This window comes from Meles meles, chromosome 16 (assembly GCF_922984935.1).
Source record: "Meles meles chromosome 16, mMelMel3.1 paternal haplotype, whole genome shotgun sequence".
NCBI lineage: Eukaryota > Metazoa > Chordata > Mammalia > Carnivora > Mustelidae > Meles > Meles meles.
Window position 1 is genome coordinate 28,754,732 of NC_060081.1, and position 27,132 is coordinate 28,781,863.

The 27,132-nt window shown below is 46.3% G+C and overlaps 1 pseudogene; it reads left to right on the forward strand.

Annotated features, from left to right (window-relative positions):
• Positions 1-27,132, forward strand: part of LOC123926553 — a 43,450-nt pseudogene that overhangs the window by 10,894 nt on the left and 5,424 nt on the right.

The following is a 27,132-nucleotide window of genomic DNA, read 5'->3' on the forward strand; positions in this document are numbered from 1 at the left end:
CTCTGATCTCAATATGCTATCACCAAAGAGCTCAATCTTGAGGGCAAAGAGACTCTCTGGTAATTTTTCATTTCATGTTCATTGTGATGGGAAAGCCACATCGCCAATTTCCAGACCATTGAATGTGCATGGTGGCCTTACTTTTGTGATCCAGTCTGGCAACTCTGGCCCAGAGTTAAACTCTAAGAATGAAGGTCTGACCTTCAGCTAACTTAAATTTCTGGGTGTAGCTCTGGGCTCACTTGGTCATCTCTTATGGGCCAGAGTCAGGATGTACCAAGTCAGCATAAACGTCGAGCATTGCAGGCTAGTAAGCTTTGAAATCCAGCATCTGCCTGAGGGGTGGGTCAGCTCACCACATTTCGTTAGAGAAATGGTCGATATCAGAAGCCACCCCATAGCCCCTTCTGATTGCGCTGTCCACCTCTTCCTTCTGCAGTTGCATCTGTACGATACTGAAAGCTGCTCTAAGACGATGATCCTCCACTTCTGCTCCTACGTGCACTGGGTCCCAGGAAGTGACGGGCTGGTGGCTCAGAACCGAAACAGCCTGTGTGTGTGGTACAATATTGAGGCACCCGAGAGGGTCACCACATCCTCTATTAGGGTATGTCGGTGCCAGGGGACCTCAGACATAGTGTCTCACTGATCAGTTAGGGCCCTGAGGAAGCTCCAAAGGTTATTTGGTTTTCTCTGGCCCACCACCCATCATCTCTGTGATAGAGTCAGCAAGTAAAGCCTAGATCCTTCCCCACAGTGCGCTAGGCTCCAGAACCGTCCTTGTTCAGATTCCTGACATTGTATCCTGTCCTCTCTATTCCAGTGGCCCTGGGAATTCACCAGGTCATAATGAGTTCTCTTAGACTGGAAGAGCCCCCTTAGCGGGGGCAGTTCTGTCAGTTCCTGGGTGAGGATTCTCTGTTGTAAGCTATTCAGAGCTTCTTTTTTTATGACTGAAGATCGGTCACTCTCCTGTCCTGCCAGCATCATGTATATTCCAGTGACCTTCGAGAATCTGGGAGGGAAAACAAGAGAGGCCCTGTGCTAGGTGAGGATGATTGGTGTGGATACAGAGGGAGCATGTGATAGTTCTTTTTGTCTTTTTTCTACATCTCTTCTTTCCTGCTTTTCTTTCCTCATTTTAGACTAATTAAGTTTGGCGCTTGGGGGCTGTTTTGTCCTGTTTTAAACACATTTTTCACATTTTTGCTTTGGAGGTCATACATTTGACTCCTATAGTGGTTACCCTTGGAAGTTTACCATACCCTTAAATTATTCTGAATAGTTTCAGCTTATTTAGCATCTGACCCCTGGCAAATGATACAAGGACCTGAACTTTGATTACCTCCCCTTTGCCATTATTGCCCAGTATTTTTTTATCCCCAAAGTGAGACGTTATTCTTTTCCACAGCTGGAATTTGGTTACATTTACCATCATGGTGCCAGTTTCTCTGCTCACTCTTTTTGCATTGCTGACCTTTGCTCTGGAGTTACCTCCTTGAGAGAAAGTGTTTCGAAGATGAATCCTCAGTTTCTGAAAAGTACCAAAATGGAATTATCTGAAAATGTTTTTATTTGGTGTGTTCTTGAAAGAACAGTTTGACAGTTTTTCTTAGTCTTTTGCAAATATTATCATCCCATCGACTGACCCCCTTAGTTCTGAGAAGTTTATTAACAGCTCCTTGTGTTGTCTTGTTGCTTTTTAAAAAAGATTTTATTTATTTATTTGAGAGAGCAAGGGGAGGGGCAGAAGGAGAAGCAGACTCCCCACTGAGCAGGGAGGGATGGGGGGGGGCTTAATCCCATAACTCCAGAATTGTGACCAGAGCCTAATTAGGGCAGAGGCTTACCTGACTGAGCCACCCAGGCGTCCCTGTCTTGTTGGTTTTAAAGTCTTCTTTTTTCCAGCATTCTGAAGCTTCAGTACATTATGTCTGCATATAAATGTCCTCTTACTTAACCGTGCTTGGTGTGTATGTGCACGTGTGCACGCGCGCGCGTGTGTGTGTGTGTGTCCCATCTGCGAGGACACCTTGTTCCTCAGCCATGAGCTCTTTAAATGTTGCTGCTTCTCTGGAACTCTCTTTCTCACCCTCAGAACTCTAATTAGGTATGTGTTCCATTTCTTGTCCTGTCTTTGTGCCTCTAGAACCTCTTATTCTTCCTTCCTCCTTCTCGCTCCATGCACATTCTGGATAATTCCTTAAGAAACATCTTGGCAAGGGGTGCCTGGGTGGCTTGGCCCTTAAGTGTCTGCCTTTGGCTCAGGTCATGACACGGGGGGTCCCGGGGTCCTGGGATTGAGCCCCTGCATGGTGCTCCCTGCTCAGCAGGAAGCCTGCTTCTCCCTCTCGCACTCTCCCACTCCCCTTGTTTGTTTCCCTCTCTCTCTGTCAAATAAATAAATAAATACAATTTTTTAAAAATTATTTAAAAAAAAAAGGAAACATCTTGCAAGTCAGAGATTTACTTTCACCACTGTCTTATCTGCTATTGAAATCACCCACTGAGTTTTCTTACTTTGAATATTGAATTTTTCATACGGTTTCATTTAGTTCTTTCTCTAGTCTGCCTGGTCATTTTTTCTAGTATATTTGCTACTGAAGCGAGCACAACCTGGCCATTTTTTATAGTTTCTTGTCTCTTGCTTAATTTTTCATTCCATCCCTTAGGTCTTTAAACATTTCACAATTCTTTCATATTCCATAACTGGTTTCTTCCATAATTGTTATTTTTAATATTGGAAATCCTTGGAGGTCCAAACGTGCTGTAGTTATTGTTATTGTTTACTCCTTTATGGTAGTTAACTTCTATTTTGGTAGCTTTATTTTATTGGGGGGCTCACGTTACACTGAATATAATTTTTAGAATCTCAAGGGCCTAACATGGGCATGTTTTCCTCTAGATATGATCAGTGTTTGCTTTTGCAGGAATCAGGCATACTAATGACTTTTGTTCCCTTTCCTGAAGAGAGGATCCCAGATTTCATGACTAACAGAATCTCAGAATCGCCCCCTCATCCTGCTGGAGGACCCCTGGTTTATTCATCCGCTGCTGTGTTTGCCATCAGGGCGACTGTACCCTTTCCACTTGCTCCCCTGTTTTTTCCTGCTCAGGTTTTAGCTTACTGGCTTTTTCCTTTTTTTTTCTTTCCTTTCCTTTTCTGTTTTTCTCTTTTTCTTTCTCTTTTTCCCTTCCTTCCTTTTCTTCCCTTCCTTCCCTCCCTACATTTCCTTTTTTTTTCCTCCCTCCCTCCTTCCCTTCCTTCCTCCCCGTGGGAGACTAGGAAGCATGCCTAGTGATTTCTTCAGGTGACCTAAGCAACAAATGTATTCAAAAGTAGGGCCCAGGTTAAAGTTGTATTTTAACAGGACTCAAGCTGGAAGCAGAAGTGATTGCACGCTTTGTCAGTTTACATCCAGGCATTAGTGCGGGCACAGCTCTGAGTGTACAGGAACCTGAGGGCATTAGTGTAGATAAGGGATTCTTACCTGCTTGAAGGAAACTAAACGCTGGGCAAACAAGGGCCACTGTCATTCCCTCAGTGTGTAAGCGCTAGGGTGGGGTAAGGCGGGGTCTGTTCTGCAGTGGAGTCGTGGAGACACTAAACTGGAATTCGGGTGGGGTGGGGGGATTGAAATTTTACAGGGTGATGTGGTAGGTCTGGAGCAGGGCGGGGGGAAGACCGAGGTGATGGTGACCGAAGGTGTGACAACTGTTGCCTGCATGCTGGATGAGGGCCTGATCGAGTTTGGAACAGCCATCGATGACGGCAGCTACACCCGGTGAGGGGCTGGGCTGATATCCCCGTGAGGTGGTGGGAGAGGCTGGGTTCTGAGGCTGGAAGACCTGACTGTTGCCTTCCTTCCTTCTCTCTTCAGGGCCACAGCCTTCTTGGAGACTCTGGAAATGACCCCAGAAACAGAGGCAATGTGGAAAATCTTGAGCAAACTGGCACTCGAGGCAAGGCAGCTCCACGTCGCTGAGAGCTGAGGCAGACCAGAAGTGAGGTGTGGGCAGCTAGGAAGGATGGCCAGAGGCCATTTTCCATGGGGCGGGAGTGTGAGACGCTCCTCCCGTGCTAAGGCACCAGTCCCCTGCCATTACAACCAGTAACACCTTTCAGGTAGTTATTCCAAACATTCTTCCATCCCAGTTTATAAGATTTTTAGTGCTTTTGCTTCCCCTATGTAGGTACCCCTTCAGAGTTTTAGCACCCATGCCCTCCAGTCCAGGTGTTGATGTGTATTTCCAAATGTGGCATAGGAGTGTAGTTAGTAGGACAGACTTGGGATTTTAGACTCTTTCAAGTTACCTGGCTCCATTTAACAGCTTGTATAACCGTGGGTTAAGTGAACCTTTCCAAACCTTGGTTTCTCAATTTCCTCTCTGTAAATGGGAGTAATGATAGCATTTACCTCCTAGGGTGGTAAAGAAGAATCATAGGGGCGGTGAAGAAAGTAGGAGAATTCTCAGTGCTCAGTAAATGTCAACTGCTGCTGTTTTGCCAGGAGTCCTCTTGGATCCTTCCTTCCCGTGGCCCCACAGCTAGACAGCCAGCTTGTCCTAGGGCCCTGACCCAGCGTCTTCAGGCTGTTGTTGTAGTCATGTGGTATGTGTCAACAGGCAGGTGATCTCTTTGAGAAGATTCGAAACCCAGAGCTGGCCCTGGAGTGCTACTGTAAAGGCAGCGCATTCATGAAAGGTACTGCCCCCTACAGCCCCGCCTTCCCTGTTAGAGTCTTGCCCGAATCATCCCCCTGCACCAATTTTGTGCATCTGTTCTGGTGGATCGGCTCAGTTCTCCATCCCTCCACTTCTCACCTATTTTCTACACCCCATTTCCCTGAGTCCCATCCCTGGAAGTCTTAGCTGAGTGCCCTCTCTGTCCCTGGCAGCGGTGGAGCTGGCTCGGTTGGCATTCCCAGTGGAAGTGGTGAGCCTGGAAGAGACCTGGGGGATCATTTGGTGCAGCAGAAGCAGCTCGATGCAGCCATTAATCACTATATTGAAGCCAGGTAGAGGGGTGCAACTGAGACTGGGTGTGAGGTCCAAGGTGATGGGTCAAGTAAGGGCACCAAGGCTCCAACAGAGATGACACCATGTAGGTTGGAGTAGGCTTGAGGTGTCTCCCTACCTCTACCTGTCTTCCTCTTGCCTCATACACACGGATGCCTTTCCCAACTCTGCCAGGTGCTCCATTAAGGCAATGGAAGCTGCCCTGGGCTCCCGCCAGTGGAAGAAGGCCATTTATATATTAGATCTACAGGACCAGAACACTGCGTCCAAATACTATCCCCGCGTGGCCCAACACTATGCGTCTCTGCAGGAGTATGAGGTGAGGAAAGTCCCTTGCTGGAGCTGGAGGCAATGCAGTACAGAATGAGAAGAGAACTCAGAACCGGAAGTGGGGGCCACCTCACCAAATCCTTCTTTCTGGGTCCCAGCAGCACCAGCCACCCTGAGCGAGAAGAAAGCAGTTTTCTTCCCTTATTTCATTCCAACATAACACAAACCCCTCTCCCAGATCTATAAAGCGAGTCTCCAGCTCTCTTCTATGGAACTCCATGGGAGTTCCAATGTGGAATTGCCCTGTGTTGCAGAAGTACGAGGTCCTTTTAGGTCCTTTTAAACTGCGTGTTGTATTGTCCCCATTCTGGTCTTGGCTGTTTTTTTGTTTTTGTTTTCAAAACAGTAGAGGGTGTGAGACAAGATAGCCCTCTTTTCTTCCATGTTGGGGACTAAGGGTCCTATCCTCTCCCCACCATCCCAGCTAAGGTTTGCTCTCCCCCTGCAGAGGCTCTAACGCTCTTTCTCTAATGCTCTTGCCCTCGGCCTTTTGTGTCTGCTGTCTCGAGCACAGATTGTGGAGGAGCTCTACATTAAGGGAGACCGAACAAAAGATGCAATAGACATGTACACTCGGGCCAGCCGCTGGGAGCAAGCCCACAAGGTAGAGAGCGGGGCGCAGTTCGTCCGAGGGCTCCACCTCCCTGGGGCTGTCCCTACTTTCCTTGGGCTCTGATGTCCCCTCTTCACTGGCCTCCTTGAAAGCTGAGAAAGAGCACCAAAATAGAAAAGTCTGGAGCTCTTGGATACCTAGCCACAGGGAAAGGCAAGGATGAAGAGGCCCTTGTTCCCAACCTGTAATTCCGAAGCGAGCAGAAGAGTTTGGGAGCTGGGGAGCCCCAATTGCCCCTCCCCAAGCTGTCGTCACAGCGGCAACTTCATTCCCTGCCTGCAGCCAAAACCCAGTGGGTATGGCGGGAGCTCGGGAGTGGGAACACACGCCCCACCACAGGGCATCTCTGGCCTTTCTGCGTGAGCAGAATATAGTTCTGACTTTGCTCCTTATGGTCTTGGAATTCCCTGGACTGACCAGGAAAGCATCCGTACACAAACCCTTGTGGTTGTTGGGAAGGTTCAGAGTTGCTGGGAACACAGGTCACCCCCAAATCATGCTTCCCTGGCCACTCCGCAGCCCCCCTGCTTCCCTCGGAAGCGCGCCGGAGGCTACTGGGTCTCTGTGTGTCTGCAAAGCTGGCAGTGAAGTGCATGAGGCTGGAAGACGTGTCGGTGCTGTACATCACCCAGGCCCTGGAGATGGAGAAGCAAGGCAAGTACCGGAGGCGGAAGGGTGAGCCACAGCCCTAGAGGAGTCATGCAGGGAGAAGGATGCGCGCTGTCTGCCTAGAAGGCAGTGATGCAGGAATCTAGGTCGAGGAGCCCTGGGGTGTCTCTCCCCTCCCCAGGCACTACATGACAGTGGAAGAGCCTGGTCTTGCCATCCCCATGTTCAAAAAGCACAAGCTGTGTGATGATATGATCCGCCTGGTAGGGAAGCACCGCCCAGATCTCCTCAGTGACACACACCTGCACCTGGGCAAGGTGAGTCCTTCTCAAGCCTCGGCCATCTCTTCCCCGAACAGGCTCCACATCCCCCTCGCCCCATCCTGACCCTCCTTTCCCCAGGAGCTGGAGGCTGAAGGCTGACTGCAGGAGGCCGAGTATCACTACCTCGAGGCTTAGGAGTGGAAGGCAACAGTGAACATGTACCGGTCCAATGGGCTCTGGGAGGAAGCCTACCGGGTAAGGAGTCCAAGTCACTCTGGGGATGCGCCTGTCCCTCTTCCCCACTCTCAAGTGATGCATTCTGAACTGGTTGTGGGTCTCTCTGAAAAATGTTCATACTGACAGGCAAAATTTCACATGCGGTAGGAGGGGGTCTGTGGACTACCTGAAGTCCATCCTTGGACCCTGAGCAGGCTAACAGACCCCAAAACTGAGCCCTCTCCCTGTTCTAGTAGAAAGACCGGACCCTTGTCAAAGCTGAAGTCCGATCAGAGGGGAGTAGGGAGCAGCCATGTGGCCCTGTGTGGGAGGATTGCCAAATGGCTTTGCTTCACAGGTAGCCAAGGCTCACGGAGGAGCTAATGCCCACAAACACATGGCCTATCTGTGGGCAAAGAGCCTGGGAGGAGAGTCTGCAGTGAGACTGCTTAATAAGCTCAGACTCCTGGAAGCTGCCGTTGACCATGCCGCTGACAAATCGTGAGGCCCTAAGACTTCTCTCCACTGGCCCCTTTTGAGAAAGAGCCTCTACGTAGACAAGGAAGATTGCTGTATAGCTGAGAAGTGTTTCTGAAAACGGAGGCAGGAGTGAAGAAATCCTTGGAAGAACGTGATGGAGAGGCAAGGAATGAATCAATCGCTCTGCCCTTGCTCCCCAGGGACTCAGAACAGTGTTTAGCTGTTCTAAGAAGATGGAACGTGATCAGCTTTTTTCCTTCTTTTTCAAAAAGACCTTTTTAAGTAATTACTATACCCAGTGTGGGTCTTGAACTCAACCCGAGATCAAGGGTCACTCATTCTACAGACTGAGCCAGGCAGGTGCCCCAGAGAGAAGAGCTTTTAAAGCTAAGGTGCACTAAGCCAGTAATTGACTTCTGAGTGATGGAAGTGTGCTTCTGTTAAATGCAAAAAGAACTTTTCTTAAGCAAATGTTACAAAGACCAGTAATAATCCTGCATTGAGTCAGATGGCTGAGGGTAGTCTTAATGTTTTAGAGAGACAGTTTTTCTGCTAGTATAGATGTGACTCAGGAGGAAGTGGTGAAGAACCCAGAGCCCTTGCTCCTGAGGAAGAGTAGTTCTGTGAGGCTAACTGCGGTCCCCTGCCTCACGCCCATCCCATTCCCTTATGACCACTAGTCGCAGGAAGCACAGGCTTTTCCAAGTGTCCCCGGACCCACGTCCTCTTTACATGTGTGTGTGCTTCTGTATCACTTCATATGGACTGTCTTCTCAATCTGTCTTTCCCTCCCCCGGTCCTGTCTCTGCCCTTTCTGTTTTCTCCTGCCCTGTTCCTCCTCTTATAAAATGAAAGTACTACTCTGAAAGACAACCTGAGGGTTTTGAAGGGGCGGAGGGCGGGAGGTTGGGAACCAGGTAGAGGGTAATAGAGAGGGCATGTATTGCATGGAGCACTGGGTGTGGTGCTAAAACAATGAGTACTGTTATGCTGAAAATAAATAAAAAAAAAAGAAATGGGAAAAAAAATGAAAGTACTAAGTAGGCAGACCTTACCTACACCTTCCATTTCAGCTCATGGGAATTTGCTTTTGAACTCTCTCGGCTGGACCTCAAGCATAAAACCCCTGAGATTCATGTCCGATATGCTATGTACCTGGAGGATGAGGTATGGATGTGCTCCTTCTCCCTTGCTTTTGACCTTGAACTCCTCCTCTCACGGCTGCCATGATGGCAATCTGCTTCTGATCATGTGTGGCTGCACTTCTGTCCCTACAGGGTAAATCTGAAAAGGCTGAATGAAGCTGAATTCATCAGTGCTGGTAATCCCAAGGAAGCAGCCCTCATGTGAGTTACCCATCAATTCCTTACTCCCGTCCTCCCAACCACAGCCCCAGGACCTGGCATTGCCACCTTCACCTGATCCTGGTACCAATAAAGCTTCTACCCCCTGTGACATGGCTGTTTGTCTCCCACTACTGAGGCCTCAGTCCTGTACTGAGCCTCCCCTGTGTCCTCTTCTGGGAGCAGGTTCGTCCATAACCAGGATTGGGAGGCAGCTCAGCGTGTGGCTGAGGCTCACGATCCTGACAGTGTCGCCGAGGTGCTTGTGGGGCAGGTCCGGGGGGCCTTGGAGGAGGACTTTCCAAAAGCAGAAGTGCTGCTGCTTCAGGCCCAGGGACCAGGCCTGGCCCTCAATTATTATAAGGTAGGGCACCGGATTCAGGGCCATGAGGGGGAGGGGGAGAGAGTGTAAGAACCCACAGAGCACTACACTAACCAATACTACTGGGAAAGATCCAGAGAGTTAGCAATGGAGAGGGGGAAGGAGACAAGAAGGAGGAGAGAGGTCCAAGGACCTAGGGATCCGTGGCCCATAGTGTACAGCACCTGTGTGGCAGTGGGAAGGTGTCATGCCGGCCTCTGCCTTCCTGATACCTGGAAATCTGAGCAGGAGGCTGGATTATGGAGTGATGCCCTGTGGGTCTGCAAGGACTATGGCCGGGCCAGCTGGAGGCTCTGCAGGAAGAGTAGGAGCGGGAGGCTACCAAGAAAGGGGCCAGATATGACGCCGGGAGGCAGCAAGTGTCAGCAGGGCTGGAGGGTGGGTCACAAGGTATGCACCGGATAGGCCCCGCTGCCCAGCCTGTTCTGGTCACGTGTACTCTCATCTTAGGGGCATGGAGGGGCTCGTGGACCAAGCTCGCCAGTGGGAGCAGGCTGGGGAGTATAGCCGTGCTGTCAACTGCTACCTCAAGGTGTGGGACTCAGGCAGCAGCAGCCTGGTGGAAAAGTGCTGGATGAAGGTGAGGCGGGCCACACCCTTTTTGGCCATCTACTTCCCAGACTGCTCTCACAGCCAGCATTCCTCCTCAGACATTGCTTTTTCCTCCTGGGCCTCTCATTTTCACTCAGGCAGCAACGTTCCTGCTGAGTGCTTGCTAGATGCTAGAGCCAGAACTTTGAAAACTGTAAAAAGGGATCTAAGGCAGAACCCCTAACAGCCTGAAGTTGGGGGAAGTTGGACCACTGTGGCTCAACTAATTGAGAAGCTCGGTGAAAACTAAAGGATGTGACTTGAAGTGGAGTTCAGAGGAGGGTGAAGTCTCGACTGAGAGGGAGGGAGGCTTAGTGAGGGAGGGGGTAGACCTGGGACCAGAGCTGGAAGGGCAAATCCAGAGGCCAGAACTGGGGCCAGATGGAAGCCAGGAAGAAAGCAGAGGCTCCTCCTCTACATAGAAGCTCCTGAAAAGAAGAATCTAGCCAGTGAAGCCAAGTCAGTAGGTTTCATCAATTCCTAAGCATATATATAATCACATATTATTTTCTTAGAAATTGGGTTGCATGTGAAGTTTTTTTTAAAGATTTTATTTATTTATTTGACACACAGAGAGAGATAACAAGTAGGCAGAGAGGCAGGCAGAGAGAGAGGTGGAAGCAGGCTCCCTGCTGAGAAGAGAGCCCGATGCGGGGCTCGATCCCAGGACCCTGAGATCATGACCCAAACCGAAGGCAGAGGGTTAACGCAGTGAGCCACCCAGGAGCCCCTGAATGTGAAGTTTTAAATGATGTATCTGGGGTACGTGGGTGACTTGGTGGGGAAAGCATCTGACTCTGAATTTTCGGCTCAGCACATGATCTCAGGGTTGTGAGATCAAGTTCTGCATTGGGCTCTGCACTGGTTGCGGAATCTGCCTTAGATTCGCTCTTCTTCTCCCGCTGCCCCTCCCCACTCATGCTGTCTGAAACAAAAAATAACAAAAAATAAGTAAATGATGCATCTTTGATCCCAAGAAATATGGTATTAGGAGTTTGAGGGGGATATGGAGTCAGCGCCGCCGATCCCAGGTCTGAAGGTCTACTTCCACCTGGCAGCTTCCAAGGGGGCTGTGGCCAGAGTGAGTCACGTGACATGACTCCCTCCTCTGAGACCCCACCCCAGGAAGCTGTAGGTGGGGTTTGGAGCCCCAAACCTGGCTTCAGGGCCCCTTCCTCGCATTCCATCCCTTTGCAGGACACCAAATATTCCTTCACCCTCCGTTCCCCACCTCCAGCACACGAGTGGTCTTTCTAGGTGGAGATCAATTATTGCCCCTTTATTTAGAGAAATTACAGACCCATTCCCACCCTCTCTCCCTCCAGGTAGAGAGGCCTTGAAGCTCTTTGACTGCTGAGGGTGCAGGTATCGGAGGCAGTGGCTGAGCAGGAAAGAAGCCAGAAAAGGGGCAGGTCAGTGAAATCTTGAACCAGACAGTAAATAATGGGGATGAATCCCTTCTCATCTTTCAGCTTCAGGCCTCTAAACTTGGCCTGTTTGGGAGTATTTTGTGTGTGGTCCCTAGGAGACATGTTTTTTTTTGGGGGGGGGGTCATTTTAATATTTACAAGAAATAAATCAGCAGAACAAGATTATATCAGATAGGCTGTGTAGAGTAGCTGCGGCTTATAAAACATACCAGTAATTTGTACCTGGTGAGTATAAAGAAAACCAAGTCAGGATTCAGATGTCTTTACAACCAAGGGAGTACACAGGGCATCAACAAATTAGAGGACAAAAAAATTCACATTTTCTACATTAAAAAAAAAATTTACAGATCTCACAAATGTCTTTGAAGACAAAGAAAAAGCCAAAAGACAAAGAAAAAGTCCTCTGAAGGGTGGGAAAGAAGAAGAAATCTGAAACGGAATTCTAAATGTAAAAAGAGTTTTACTTCACAAGACCAATTTTCTTGGCTTCTGTTTCATATATCAACAATCTCCACATTTTGACTATAAAAACTTCTGCTTCTTCATCAAGTACCATGGCAACATTCTAGGAGATGTGTTTTGAGTAGCCCTTGCAATCTTTAGACAGACCTTGTCTGAGCCTCTCCCTAGGGGAGCTGTGTTTGAGTCTCTTCTTAACGGGACTGTGATGGGTTCTCGCAGAGGGACTGAGATGGGTTTTGCCATGCCAACTGTACTGGTCCCTTTCAAAGTGGCTCTGTTGGCTCTGCTCAGAAGGACTGTGTCTGTTCCTCTCAGAGAGATTGCGTCCACTTCTTTCAGAGGGACTACAGTGAGTTCTCTCTGAGAAACTGCGACCTCTCCTCTCAGAGGTCCTGTGCTGTCTTCTCTCAAAAGGACTGTGTCCTCTCACCTCTAAGGGACTGTGATGAGTTCTCTGAAAGAGATTGCGACTGCTCCTCTCAAGGGGAATATGACATCTCCTCTCAGAGGGACTGCAACATCTCCTCTCAGAGGGACTCTGATGGCTCCTCTCAGAGGGACTCTGATGGCTCCTCTCTGAGGGACTGTGATGGCTCCTTTCAGAGGGACTTCGATGGCTCCTCTGAGAAGGACTTTGATGGCTCCTCTCAGAGGGACTGTAATGTCTCTTCCAAGGAAGACTCTGATGGCTCCTCTTGGAGGGACTGAGATAACTCTTTAGGGAAGGATTTTGATGGCTCCTCTCAGAGGGACTGTGATGGCTGTTTAGAGAAGGACTTCGAAGGCTGCTCTCAGAGAGACCGTGATGGCTCTTTAGGGACGGACTTAGGTGGCTCCTCTCAGAGGGACTGTGATATCTCTTCCGAGGAAGACTTTGGTGGCTCCTCTCAGAGGGACTGTAATGGCTCTTCCAAGGAAGACTCTGATGGCTCCTCTCGGAGGGACTGTGATAGCTCCTTAGGGAAGGACTTTGATGGCTCCTCTCAGAGGGACTGTGATGTCTCTTTAGAGAAGGACTTTGAAGGCTCCTCTCAGAGAGACCGTGATGGCTCTTTACGGAAAGACTTCGGTAGCTCCTCTCAGAGGGACTGTGATGTCTCTTCCGAGGAAGACGTCGGTGGCTCCTCTCAGAGGGACTGTAATGGCTCTTCTGAAGAAGGCTTCGGTGGCTCCTCTCAGAGGGACCGTGATGGCTCTTTACGGAAGGACTTCGGTGGCTCCTCTCAGAGGGACCATGATGGCTCTTCCGAGGAAGACTTCGGTGGCTCCTCTTAGAGGGACTGTGATGGCTCATCTGAAGGCGGCTTTGGTGGATCCTCTCAGAGGGACCATGATGTCTCTTTAGAGAAGGACTTCGAAGGCTCCTCTCAGAGAGACCGTGATGGCTCTTTACGGAAAGACTTCGGTAGCTCCTCTCAGAGGGACTGTGATGTCTCTTTAGAGAAGAACTTTGATGGCTCCTCTCAGAGGGTCTGTGATGGCTCCTTTCAGAGGAATTACATGGGGTTCTCTCCCTTAAGAAGCTATGGTGGTTTTGCTTCTTGGGTGTGAGTGTCTCTTTAAGGTGACTGTGTGAGGTTCTCTTAAGTGAACCATGTAGATTTCTCCCTCTGACTTGAACTTTGGTTCCTATTTTGGAGCTCTTGGACTCCTGGCTAGAGATTTCACATCTGTAGGAGTTTTTCTTACCTTTGCTGCTATTGTCGTTTTGAAGAATAACCACAGTCTGTCCGACTGAAGTGGTTTTGAAAATAGCACTTCTTTGGGAAACCATGGGCTTGGGTAGTTGGGTATGTTTAAGTTGGAAAGAGCTACCTCTTTTTGGTTGATGAGCTGATCTGAATTGCTGTATTTCTTCCCATAACATCTTCTCCTTCTTAGTGGTGATGTCTGTTGGCTTTAGCTTAGCAACTGACATCCTCTCTCTTTTGATATCTCTCGATGAGGAATAATCTCTGGCTTTTTGTTTTGGATCGTGGTTTTTGCTTGAACACAAATGGTCTGGCCTTGACCTGTCCTCAGGCTTCTGTCCAGCAAAACCCATAATTCTGTGTGCCGTCTGGAATGCTTTCTTTAGACCTTGAAAAAGCAGTGGAATGAATTTGGGTTGGGAGGGTTTCTTAGATTGTCTTTTTGAAGAGGCAGTAGTTGTCTGAGATGCTCCATTCCTCTTCCTTCTTAACTGGGCTGGTAAATCCCGAGGACGACTCCATATTGTGGTTCTACCATTTGTATAGAACTCTGTGTTTTGTGTCCTGCCTCCCATAGTGATTCTTTTCTTTGGGTATTTTGAACTACGGGTCTTTTTGGTTCTCCTTTTAGACCATTTTTCATCCTGATGGCTTTCAGAGTCACTCTCTGGTAGAGAGTGAACTTGAGTAAACTCATAGTGCCCTGGCCCTCCAACTGTCATCTTTCCTGCTAGGGCAGGGATCCTATACTGTCTTTGCCTGATGTGGACTTGTACAGGAGCAGGAGATGGGGAAGATACAGACTGGAAATCCATTGTAGAAGTAGGACTCTTGGAAGCTCGAGTGTAGACTTTAGCTTTCCTTAGTGATGGTGATATAGAACTCCTTGATGTGATGGATCTGTCTCTTCTGTGATGCTTTGGGACTTGGGATCTTTTCCTAGTTCGCATCCTAAAGCCAAGATGCAACCTAATCTCTCTGTGGTCTTTGGGAGTGCTTACAAGGTGGAGCTGTGGGTAGATAAGAAGGTAAGGCCGCAACGTGCCCTGTAAGTTAAGACAGCAATTAAGTCCTACACATCGGTCACACCGTAGGCGCATAGGGTATTTTAAAACCAGACCTGAAGTTAGAGGTGGAGGTACATGGGGGAGTATTTGACTCCTTAACAGTTTTGCTGCTACTTTTAGCTTCAGATCTTGTAGCAACTGGAACTGTTCTGACAAGTCAGTCTTGGCCTGGGGAAGATAACTTGGCTCGAGACAGTGTTGGGACTCAAAAATCCTTGTCTGTGAACTCTGTGAGTTCTCACTCTCTTCCATTGGAACAGAATCTTTCCTAGTGAAAAGTGTATGGAAGGAAGACTCTAAATTTACTGGGACAGGAGGCTGGCCCTCTGTACACGAAACAGGCACGTGCTGAATGACTTCCTGGGATATATCACTAAGCTTCGAACTTTTCTTTATTTTTGCGCTAGCCCCAGAGTATTGCTGTATTATGGAGGACATGGAGCTACGTGTCCACATCCTTAAGGCTATTCTTTGTTTGTGACCATGATATGAAGTGTGTCTCTGAATGTAGTTTCTGGACACTGAAGTCCGAGAAATAATACTTCGACTCTTCTCTAGCAGACTCTTGGAAAGTTGCATCAGTTCCGCAGGAACCCCAAATAAATTCTGAATAGATTGACAGATATCTGCAGTGGCTCTTCCCGTTAAAGGTGTTTGAGAACAAAGGTTCCTTTCCATAGTGGTGCCCAAGACATTCCCTAACACTAGCATATTGGAGAGATATCTTCTGGGTAGTCGCTGTCTCCAGGAGTGATTCTCCCAGACATTCTGTTGTCTGCTCAAGACAGACCAGTTAAGGCCTCTTCGAGTTCCTGATCCTGACTGGAAGGTCCTAGATGGTGATCTCCAGCTTTGCAGTGGATGTTGGGATAGGCGCTGGAGTGAATTCTCTAGCTTCCCCACCGGCTTCTTATCAGTCCTCTTAGATATGACACCCACTCCTGGGATCTCAAAATGTGGGGTTTCTACAATGTTAGCTGTCTTATCAGAGGGTTGATTGTGAAGAGACAACGGAAGGGTTGAAGTTTGTATCATAGCAGAGTCTAGAAAGTATTCTTCAGACTGCAAAATATCTGTCCCAAAGTTTTTTATATCCAAGGCCCTTGACACTTCTGGCATCTCCAAATCACAAAGGCTTCCTAATTCAGATGCTTCGGCAGAGCTTGAGATGAGCGAGTTTGAGGAGTTCTGTAGAAATCTAGAGAAATAATTCCCTATTTGTAACTCCTCTGTTGAAATAAAATCCTCAGATGCCCTCTTCTGATATACCTGTACTAGATTCAAATCCTCACATTGCATGGTTTGAGGAGGCCCTATATTTATCCCCATTACTTTCCCAGCCTGAAGCCCTTGTTCATGAGTGAACACTGTAGATTCCTGCAAACTAAATGCTAGCTGTGAGAGTGATTCTGAAGATTTCTCTTCAGTATTTGGCCTCAGAGTTAGTTCTACAGGTTCTTCCATTTCTTGAAGGTGTGGCCTTGGGAAGAAATCCAAACAATCTATTACTTCAGTAGCTGATCCTAAGGAGACTCCTAGTGGTTCTACAATCTGAGGAATTGGTAGTGGTGCTAATTCCTCAGAATTTACAGTTTGAAGTGGTGGCCCTGGGATTAACACAGTCTTTACAATTTGAAACCCTGTGGACTTCGTTATATCCAAAATTTGGTGGCTTGGCTCTGTGGTTAATTCCTTTGATTTTACACTTTGCAACCGTAGCCCTGAGGTAGACTCGGAAGGTCTCACATCTTGTACTTTTGGAGTCAGTTCAACGTAGTCTACCATTTGAGAGGTTCCCCCTGGTGTTAATGCTACAGAAGTTACAACCTGAAGTGGTGGCCCAGGAGTCACTTTCCCATATTCAACAACCTTGGGGGGGCTTACTGAGGTTATTCCTATTGGTTGAGCAGCTTGAAGCTGTGTCTTTGTAGATCCTGTGACTTGATCTAGCGGCTTTGGACTAATCCTCATAAACTCTGTAATTTGACCCTGTAGTCCTGGAGCTATCTGTGAATATTTCATACTTTGATTCTGTGACTGTGTCAGCCCCATTGGTCCATCCCCTTGCTGCCATGTCTCAGATGTGAGCTCTACAGATTCTGCATGTCCTGTAACTTGACCTCTTTGCCTTGGGGACAAATCTAAAGAGTCCTCCCTTTGAAGCCATTGCTTAGAGGTTGAAGCCACAGATTCCGGAACTCGATATCTTAGCCTTGGTGTCATCTCTGAAGATTCTGGGACGTGATGTAATGACTTTGTAGTCAGTGCTTCTGATTCTTCCCTTCGCAGTCTTTTCTTGGAGATCACCTCCACAAAGGGAGGATTTGGCCTTGGAGCGCTCTCTGTATATCCAGTGGTTTTACTTATTGGCTTTGGGGTCATGCCAAAGGGAGGATTGGGCCTTGGAGCGCTCTCTGTATATCCAGTGGTTTTACTTATTGGCTTTGGGGTCATGCCAAGGAGTTCCTTCTCTGTTGGCCTTGCCTTGGAGGTCAACCCCATAGTTTCTGTAGTGTGATGCTTGGGCTTTGGTGCCATCTCTTCAGATCCTGTAACTTCCTGCACTGACCTTGTATGTGATTCCCCCAAGTCCTTAACTTGAGGCCATGACTGAGAGAGCAACTCTAGTGTTTCTGGGATTTTCTTTAAGGTTAATTCCAAGGATTCAGAGCCTTGATTCCTTAGCACGTGAGTCAGATCATCAGATTCTGGTACTTGAAGATCTAGCCTTAGAGGCATTCCTGGAGATTCCATGGTTTTACTTGTTGACTTTGGGGTCAACCCCATAGAGTTTTCTACAGTTTCATTGCCTTGATGTGCCAACCTTTCTGTGGTATGATAAACTGGTACTGAAATCAAATTTACAGACTTGGAGACTTGATGCTTTGGTGTTGGGATCACCAAATTCACAGATTTAGGGACTTGAGGCTTTGGTGTTGGGATCATCTCTGCACCTTCTACAAATTGATGCCCTGGCCTAGGGATTATCTCAGAGGAGTCTGTGATTTGATAGCTCCTCTTTGGAGTTAGTTCCTCAGATTTTGTTCTTTGAAGCAGTGACCCCGATAGTAACTCTACAGATTTTATATCTTGTTGCAGAGATGCTGAAGACAATTTCACATGTTTTATACTTTGCAACTTTGCTTCTGGAGGAAACTCCAAAGGTTTCTCACCCTGTCGTTGTGATTCTGGAGACAAATTTGAAAATTTAACACTACTCAACATGGGTCCTGGTATGAACTTCTTAGTTGGCTCTGGTGCCAACACTATTGATTTCATACCGTGCCATCCTGAAGTCAGCTCTTGGCAATTCATACCTTGCTGTTGGGACCCTGGTGTCAACTCTACAGATTTCCCATCTTGAAAACATTGTTCCGGTGCAAAGACCTCAGAATTAACACTTGGGGACCTTAGGCATGATGGAAACCCTGAAGAATTAGCACCTTGAGGCTGTAGCTGTAGGTTTGACTTCAAAGATGTCACATCTTGAGAACATGGCTCTGATTCAAACACCACAGATTTCTGCCCGAGGCAAGAAATCAAATCCTTCGAATTCACATCTTGAGTTTGTGGCCCTGGTTTCAACTCCAGAGATTTCACATCTTGAAAACACAACTTTGGTGCAAACACCACAGATCTCTCACTATGCTGCCTGAGGTGTGAGGGCAGCTCCCCAGAATTCATACCTTGAGGATGTGGCCCTGGATTTAACTCCACAGATTTCACTTTTGTAAAACATGGCTCTAGTGCAAACATCTCACACTTCAAGTCCTGCAGCTTAGAGCCTGAAGCCAGTTTCACAGAATTTCCACCACAAGACACTGGCTCTTTGTTCATCTTCACAGACCTTACATCTTCAAGCAGTGGCTTTGGTAAAAATAACACAGATTTCCTGCCATGCAGTGAAGAGCCTAAAGTGAACACTGGGTGCATAACTTGTTGCTGTGACCCACAGTGGTTCTCCAAAAACTGTATTTCTGGAAACTTTGTCCCTGGAATTAACTCAGAAGATTTCACACCTTGCAAATGTGGTCCAGCGTTGAACAGAATAGATTTTGTACCTTGATATTCTGACGTAGGATTCAATTCAGAGGGTTTCATGCCTTGCATCTGTGGGTCTGGATTAAACTTTATAGCATTTATGCATTGAAGTTCTGACCCAAAATTCAAATCAGAAGAATTCACGCCTTGCAGCTGTGGGCCACAGTTTAATTCTTGTGATGTTATACCTTGAAACTTTGTCCCTGGACTAAATTCATGTTTCACATTTTGTAAATGTTGCACAGGGTTGAACATAAGAGATTTCATACCTAGAACTTCTGACCCCAGATTCAAATCAAAAGATCCCATACCTTGACATTTAACCCCTGAAGTCAACTCAAAAGATTGTATACCTTGCAAAGGTGGCCCGAGTTCAGACCCCACAGAATTAGCACATTGTAACTTTGGCTCTGGATCCAACTCAAAAGAATTTACACACTTCATCTGTGGCCCAGGGTTGCGTTCCATGGGTGCTACAGCAAGAAACTTTGACCCTGGAATCAATTCGGATTTTAAATCTTGTACATGTGGTTCAGCGCTGAACACCATAGATGTCTCACTTGGATTCTTGGATCCCGGATTCACCTGAGATCCCGTACCTTGACATTTTGTCCCTGGAATCAATTCAAAGTACTGTACGCCTTGCAAAGGTGGCCCAGGTTTGCACCCCACAGAATTTGCACATTGTAATTTTGGCTCTGGATTCAACTTAGAAGAATTTATACACTTCATCTGTGGCTCAGGGTCGCATTCCATAGGTGCTATAGCAAGAAACTTTGACCCTGGAATCAATTCAGATTTCAAATCTTGCGAAGGTGGATCAAGGTTGAACACCATAGTCGTCTCCCTTGGGATCTCTGAACTCAACTCAGAAGACTTTGTACCTTGACGTTTTGAAACTGAAGTTAATTCAGAAGGGTTTATACCTTGCAAGGGTGGCTCAGATTTGCATCCAACAGAATTTACACACTGAAGTTTTGGTTTTGAAATAAATGCAGAAGAATTCACATCTTGCAAAGGTGGCCCAGGGCAGAACACCTGGGATTTTATACCTCGAGACTCTGATCCAGAATTCAACTCAGATTTTACCCTGTTCAGTTGTGGTCCAGTACTGAATGGCCTAACATTTATACACTGAAGCTGTGGGGCTAGATTAAATTCAGAGGATTTCCCACCTTGTAATTTAGGCTGATGCTTCGTTTCCAGAAATTGCTCATATGGAAGCTTCCTGTCTGTGCACAACTCGGGTTTTATCTCTTGTAACTGTGGCCCAGGATTGAACTTGAAAGATGACATACCTTGAGGCCTTGATCCCTGGCATAACTCAGAAGATTTAACATCTTGCCACTGTTGCTCAGGATTGGATTCCTTAGATTTCACATCTTGGGGCTTTGTCTCCTTGCACAATTCTGAAGATTTTATATGTTGCAAATGTAGTCCAGGGTTGTATACCACAAATTTCACACTTTGAAGCTCTGGCCATGGTTTCAACTTAAAAGACTTCTCTTCTTGCCGCGGCTTCCCAGCATTGAACTCGGAAGATATCACATTGCAAATCTTTGATTCCAAAGCTAACTCAGAGGGTTTTGTGACCTGGAGTTCTAGGTCATGGTTGACCTTTGTGGTGTTCATTATTTGAAGCTTTACAGACTCAGGAGATTTTGCACCTTGCAACTTCGCCCCAGGGCTGAATTTCAGAGATTTCAGGGCTTGAATGTGTGATCCTGGTGTCGACATAGGCAATTTCCTATTTTGTAACTGTGGGACTGACTCAAACCCCAAAGATTTCACATCTTGGGTCTTTGCACCTAGAGTCAATTCAAGAGGTTTCATGTCTTGCCACGTGGGTCTGGTAAGGAGCTCCACATGTTCTCCATTTTGAAGCTTTGTTTTTGGCGTTAACTCAGAAGATGGTACACCTTGTAACTGCAGAACAGGTTTTAACTCAACAGATTTCAAATCTTGGAGTCTGCACTCTAGCATCAAGTCAGATTTCTCACCTTGTCTCTGAGGTCCAGGGTTGAACTCCACAGATTTCACACCTTGAAGCTTCCTCATCTGAATTAAATCAGATTTCCCACCTTGTAGCTTTGGACCGTGGTTGAACTCAGAGGGTTTCCCTTCTTGAAGTTTTGACCCTGGGATCACTTCAGAAGATCTCATACCTTGCAAGTGTGATCTAGAACCAAACCCTGCTGATTTTTTATCTTGAAGCTTTATACCCATGATCAACTCAGAACATTTCACATCTTGTAACTGTGGGCCTGCTTTCACACCTGAAAACTTCCTCTCCAGGATCAAATCAGAAGATTTCTCACCTTGTAACTTTGGATTAGCTTTCAGTTCTGCAGATTTCACACCTGGAAGCTTTTCCCTTGGGATCAGTTGTGAAGATATCACATTCTTCAAGTGTGGTCCAGACTTAAAATTCAGAGATTTTACATCTTGAAGCTTTATACCCATGACCAATCTAGAAGATGCCCCATCTTCCAACTGTGGGCCTGACTTGAAATCCACAGACTTCACTTTTTGAAGCTTTGTCCCCTGTATCAATTCAGAAGATTTCACACGTCTCAGCTGTGGCCCAGGTTTGACATTCACAGACTCCATATCTTGAATCTTTGTTTCTGAAATTGATTTAGAACTTTTCACTCCTTGAAACTGTGGGTCAGGGTTGAACACCAATTGCACATTTTGAAGCTTTGATCCAAGGGTCAGGTCAGAAGATTTCACAACTTGCACCTGGGGACTGGGACAGCTTTCTTTATGTTTTACATTTTGAAGCTTTGTCTTTGAGGTCCTTTCAGAAGAATTCACATGTTGTAACAATGGCCCAAGGTTGAAATCTGTACATTTGGTACCTTGAATCTTTGTCCCTGTGATCAATGTAGAAAATGTTATACCTTTCAACTGTGAACTTGGATTTAACTCAGTAAATGTCTTATCTTGGGACTTTACCTCAGGTGACAACTTAGAAGGTTTTAGATCATGCCACTGTGACCCAGAGTTGAAATTCTCAGATTTCACACCTTGAAGCTTTGTCTGAAGAGTCAATTCAGATGACTTCATGCTTGTCAAGTGTAGCGGGGAGTTCAATTCTATAGTTGTATTGCTTTGTAATTGTGACCTTTGGCTTAATACGCCAGATTTCACACCAGGAAGCTGTGAATCTTCCATAAGCACCAGAGACTTCACACGTTGAAGCTGTGCTCCTGGGGATGAATGTAAGGGTTTCGCTTCTTGAAGCTTTGATTTTGCAGTCAATTTAGATTTCCCATCATGCATGCAAAGCCTAGATTTCAGTGGCATAAATTTTATATCACAGAGCTTTGACCCTGAAGTCAGCTCACATGATTTCACACTTCTAACCTGTAGACAAGGTGTCAAATCACAGTCCTGAAGCTTATGTTCCTGGAGTGATGCTGAAGATTGCGTATCTTGGAGCTTTGGCCTTGGAGTTAACGCAGATGACTTTCTATCTCTTAACTGTATCAAAGGTTTCAACCCTAGAGACTTGACACCTTGAGACTGTAACCCTATAGACTTCACACCTTGGAAATCAGGTCCTGGTATCCACTGGATACACCTCATTCTTTCCAGCTGTGGCTCTTTTTTGAGCTCAGTAGTTTTTACATCTCGAAGCTGTGGCTCTGAGGTTGATGCCAAAAGCTTCCCTTTGTGCAGCTGTGTTCCTGGGAGCACCCCAGGGATTTTCATGTTCTGCAACTGTGGCCCAAGGTTGAACTCTGTATATGTCGCACCTTGAGTTTTTGACCCTAGAGTCAATTCAGATGACTTCACATCTCTTAACTGTGTCAAAGATCTCAACCCTAGGGATTTAACACCTTGAGACTGTGACCTGAGATTTAACTCTACAGATTTCACAGCTTGGAACTTAGGTCCTGGTATCCACTGAATGCATCTCATACTTTCAAGCAGTGGCTCTTGTTTTAACTCAACGGTTTTTACACAAAGCTGTGGCTCTGAAGCAAACTCTGAGACTTCAATTTGGTGCAATGGTGACCCTGGGGTCAACTTAGGAGACTTTATGCTTTGCAACTGTGGTTCAAGTGGATCAGGCTTGAATTCTTTAGGTTTTAAACCTTGAATATTTGATTCTGGAGTCAAGTCTGATTTCATACTTTTAAACTGTAACTCAAAATTGAGGTCTACTAGTTTTTTACCTTTAAATTTTAGCTCTGGAAGTAACTCCAAAGACAGCTTATCGTCCGACATAGCCCCTCTCTTCACCTGCTCTGAATTCACACATTGCTGCTTTGGTGAGATTACAGATATCGTGCCATCCTGTTCTGGCCCAGAAGTTAAATTCATGAGTGCTGTCTCTTGAAACTGTTGCCTTGGGGCAAAATCCATAGTTTTTACTCCTTGAGACTTTGATCTTCTGGTCACTTTCACAGATTTTGCTTCCTGCTTGTTTAGCCTTGGGGTCCACTTTACAGATTGTACACATTGCGGCTCTGAATCTGGAGTTTCCTCTACAGATTTTAAACTTTGATGCTTGAAACACGGGGTACTGTCGACAAATTTACTATCTTGGATTTGTGGCTCTAAAGTCAGTTCCTTGGGTTTCACACCTTGCAGTTCAGACCCTTGGAGTAATGGCCCTGGTGCAAAAGGCACAGATTTCTCACTTTCAATTTTCAATTCCACAGTTTGCACATCTTGCATTTGTGTTCTTTGGACCAACTCCACAGCTTTGGAGTCTTGAATTCTTGCATGCAGAATCAAGTCAGAAGTTGTACCTTGAAGCTTGGTATCTTTGGTACTTTTCACAGGTTTGACATAGTCTATCCATGGCACTGCAGTTATCTCCATAGATTTCTCACCTTCCAGCTGTGGACTAGGGGTTGGCAAAGTAGATTTCGTACCTTTTGGACCCTGTCCTGTAGTTAAGACCACAGATTTCACATCTTTCAGCTCCGAGGTCAACAACTCAGATTTTACACCTTGAAGTTTTGAGTCTGGGGTCAGCTCCATTGGTTTCATACCCCCCACACCTGGCCCTCGGATCAATTCAGAAGATTTTATACCTTGTAACTTTGTTCTTCTAGCCAACTCAGAATAGTTTACACTTGGCAACTGTAACTCAGGAGTCAACCCCATAGATATTGCATCTGGTTTCTCTGGCTGAGAGACAATTCGATAAGAAATGTTACCTTCCAAGTTGGACATTTGGTCCCTCCCTAAATTTTTTACACCTTGAAACTGTGTCTCTGGTACTAGCATATCAGGCTTGACCACTTGCTTTTGAGGTCCTGGGGACAACCCCACAGATCTTACTCCTTGCATCTTTGGGTTTGGGGTCAACTCAAAAAATTTCACATGTTGTAGTTGTGGCCCTGAGTTTAACTCTGAAGTTTTCACACCTTGAGGTTGTGTTCCTGATGTCCGATCACAAAATTTGACATCTTGTAACCATGGCCCTGGGGTAAGCCCCACCTGTTTTATATCTTGAAGCCTTGGAGATGTCTTTGCTAATTTAGAATCTTGAAATGCTAATTCTGGAGTCATCTCCACAGAATTTACACCATTAAACACTGATCCTGGGGTTTGCTCCCCAAATTTGACAGCTTGAAGTTTTGGCCCTGAAGTCAATTCAGAAAATTTGACATCTTGCTGCCTTGGCCCTAGGTGCAGTTCCTGAGACTGCACACCTTGAAACTGTAGTTCTGAGGTCAACTTCATAGACTGCGTGCTGTGAAACTGTGATCCTTCAATAGACGGAAGAGTTTTCATATTTTCACTCAAGAGCCCTTGGCTTAATGGCAAAGGTGATTCTGTTACAAATCCCAAGGATTGTATATCTTGAACCTGTGTTCCCGGTATACATTGCACATGTTTCAAACCTTGATGCTTTGGTTCTAAGGTCAGATCAGAAAATCTGACATCTTGCAAGCGTGGTCCTGAGTTTTGTTCCACAGATTTCATACCTTGAGTTTCTGGTTCTGGAGACAATTGTACGGACATAACACTTTGATGCTTTAGCCCTGGGGTAAAGTCTGACAATTTGATTTTTTGCACTGGGGAACCTGGGGTCAGTGCATCAGATTTCACACTATGATGTGGGGACTCTGAGATGAAATCTACAGGCTTTTCTCCTTGAAAAGGTGGTCCTGGAGGTAAATTTGAAAATCTGACACTTTGCAAATGTGGCCCTGGGATCAATTTCACATCCTGAAGCTGTGCCGCCTTAGTCAATTCCTCTGATATTATATGTTGTAGTATTGGTTCTTGTACCAGCTTCTCAGATTCTACCATTCCAGTAGTAGCTGGCTGTTGGATTAAATTAACATATTCCACGTCTTGTAATTGTGGCTCTGGATGCAGCTGCATAGACTTTACTCCCTGGAACTGTGGCTCTGGGGTCAACTCCGGAACATGTCGTTTTGGTCCTGTGATAAATTGCTTAGATCCCACCACTACTGGGGATGACACAGGGGTTAACTTCACAGATTTCAAATTTTGCATTAGTGGCTCTGATTTCTCATATTGCATTTGTGGTCCCAAAGTCAATTCCAGGGATCCTTTTACTGAATATGGTGGTACTGGCATTGTCTCCTGGATATTTTCAACTTGAGACAATGCCAACCCATAAGGTTCTGTGTTTTCGTATTCTGACCTTAGGGGTATCTCTGAAGGCTCAGTAACTTGAAGGTGTGGCTTTAGAGTCATTCCCGTAGATTCTATAACTTGACCTGTTGGTTTTGGTGTTAATGCCACTTGGCGCAAAGTCCCAGAAAACAGCTGTGCAGTTTCTGTGTCTTGATGGCCTGGCCCCAGAGTCATCTCTGAAAAATTCTGAAAACATGGCCTGGGCATCATCGCAGGAGTTCCTGTGACTTGCTGTGGGATTAACTTCACAGATTCCTCCTCTTGTGGCCAGGTCTCAGAAGCTAACTTTACAGAGGCTGTGTCTTGATGCCTTGGTCTAGAAGTTGGACCCAAAGATGTCTTTGCTAGTAAATGTGGTTCCACGCTTAGTTTCCTCGATTCAACATGTAAGCGTGTTTCAGGAATCAACCTCTTAGATACTTCCAGTGGTACAGTTAAATCCACAGCTTTATTGCCATGCATTAATGGACCTAGAGCTAACTCGTCAGGTTTTGTACTTTGGGGCTGTGGTTCTGGGGTCAGTGGCACAGATTTCATACCTTGAAATTCAGGTTCTGAGGTCAACTTCTTATAGTTCCTAAATTCTGAATATGGTCCTAGATTCAGGTGAACAAACGTCATACTTTGGGACTCTGGGTTCAACACTTCTGGATTTATTCCTTGCATCTCTGATCCTGGTACCAACGCTGGAGATCCTTGTATTATGTGTTGAGGCATTCGAGTCTCCAGGGCTTTTACGCCTTGGAGCATTGTCTCAAGAGCATCTTGGAACGGCACTGAGTTTGCCTGCATACATTCTGAAGTCTGGTTCAATGGCCCTGGAGTACTTCTTAAAGATGGTTGTGTCAACTCCATAGATTCTTTCCTGTGGTGACAAGGGTTGGAAGTCAACTCTACTTCTGCTCCTTGATATCCTGGCTCTGTGATCATTCCTGAAGATTCCAAAGCTTGGTGCCATGGGGTTAATCCTTCAGGTTCTGTGGCTTGATGATTTGGCTTGAGGTTCAGCTCTACAGAGTTTACTGCTTGAATGTGTGCCCCTGAGCTTGGCTCCTCATATTTCATACTTTCCACCTGTGTTTCAGGAATCACATTTCTACATTCTGCCATTTGAGGAAATTTCACATCTTTAAGCAATAGTACTGGGGCCGTCTCCTTAGATCTTTCATCTGGTAACCATGGCTTTGAGGCAAACTCCATAGATTTCTTATCTTCCTGTGGTGGTCTTAGGATCAACTCCACAGCTTTTGTATCTGAAAACTTCGGTGGGAGGGCCAAATGAACATATTCCAGACCTTGCAACTGTGAATTGTGGGTCAAATCTAGCGATTTCCTATTTTGCAAGTGTGGTGCCTGGGCTAACTCAGCAGATTTTCCACTTTGTTGTTGTGTTCCTAGGTTCAAATGAATAGATTTCACACCTTGAAGCTGAGACCCTGGGGCTAACTGCACAGAATTCCCACTTTCCAGCTGTGAAATAGGTGCCAACTCATTAGATTTTACAGTCTGCAGTTGAAGTTCTGGGGCCAGTTCTATAGGGCTCACAGTTGGGATCGGCTGTCCATATTTTACCATCTGTGGGACCGAACCTGGAGTTACGTCTATAGATTTTACATTCTGCAATCCTGGGGATAACTTCATAGAATCCACAGTCTTAACTTGTGGCATTGGCTTCACCCCCAGATATTCTGCACCTGGAAGTAGAGATGTAGTGGTCATTACTGCAGATTCTGTGACTTGATGCAGTGGCTCTTGGCTCATTTCCTTAGATGGTGCTCTTTGACCCAGTGATCTTGGGACTGTCCCTAAATGTTCCATTATTTGATGATGTGACTGTTTTGGCTCAGCCAGATTTCTGATTATGGGGTCAGAAGCCAACCCCATAGTTTCCATAATTTGATGGCTTTGCCTTGGACACATCTCTGAAGATTCTAAGATTTGATGCCTTGGGGTCAAACGTGG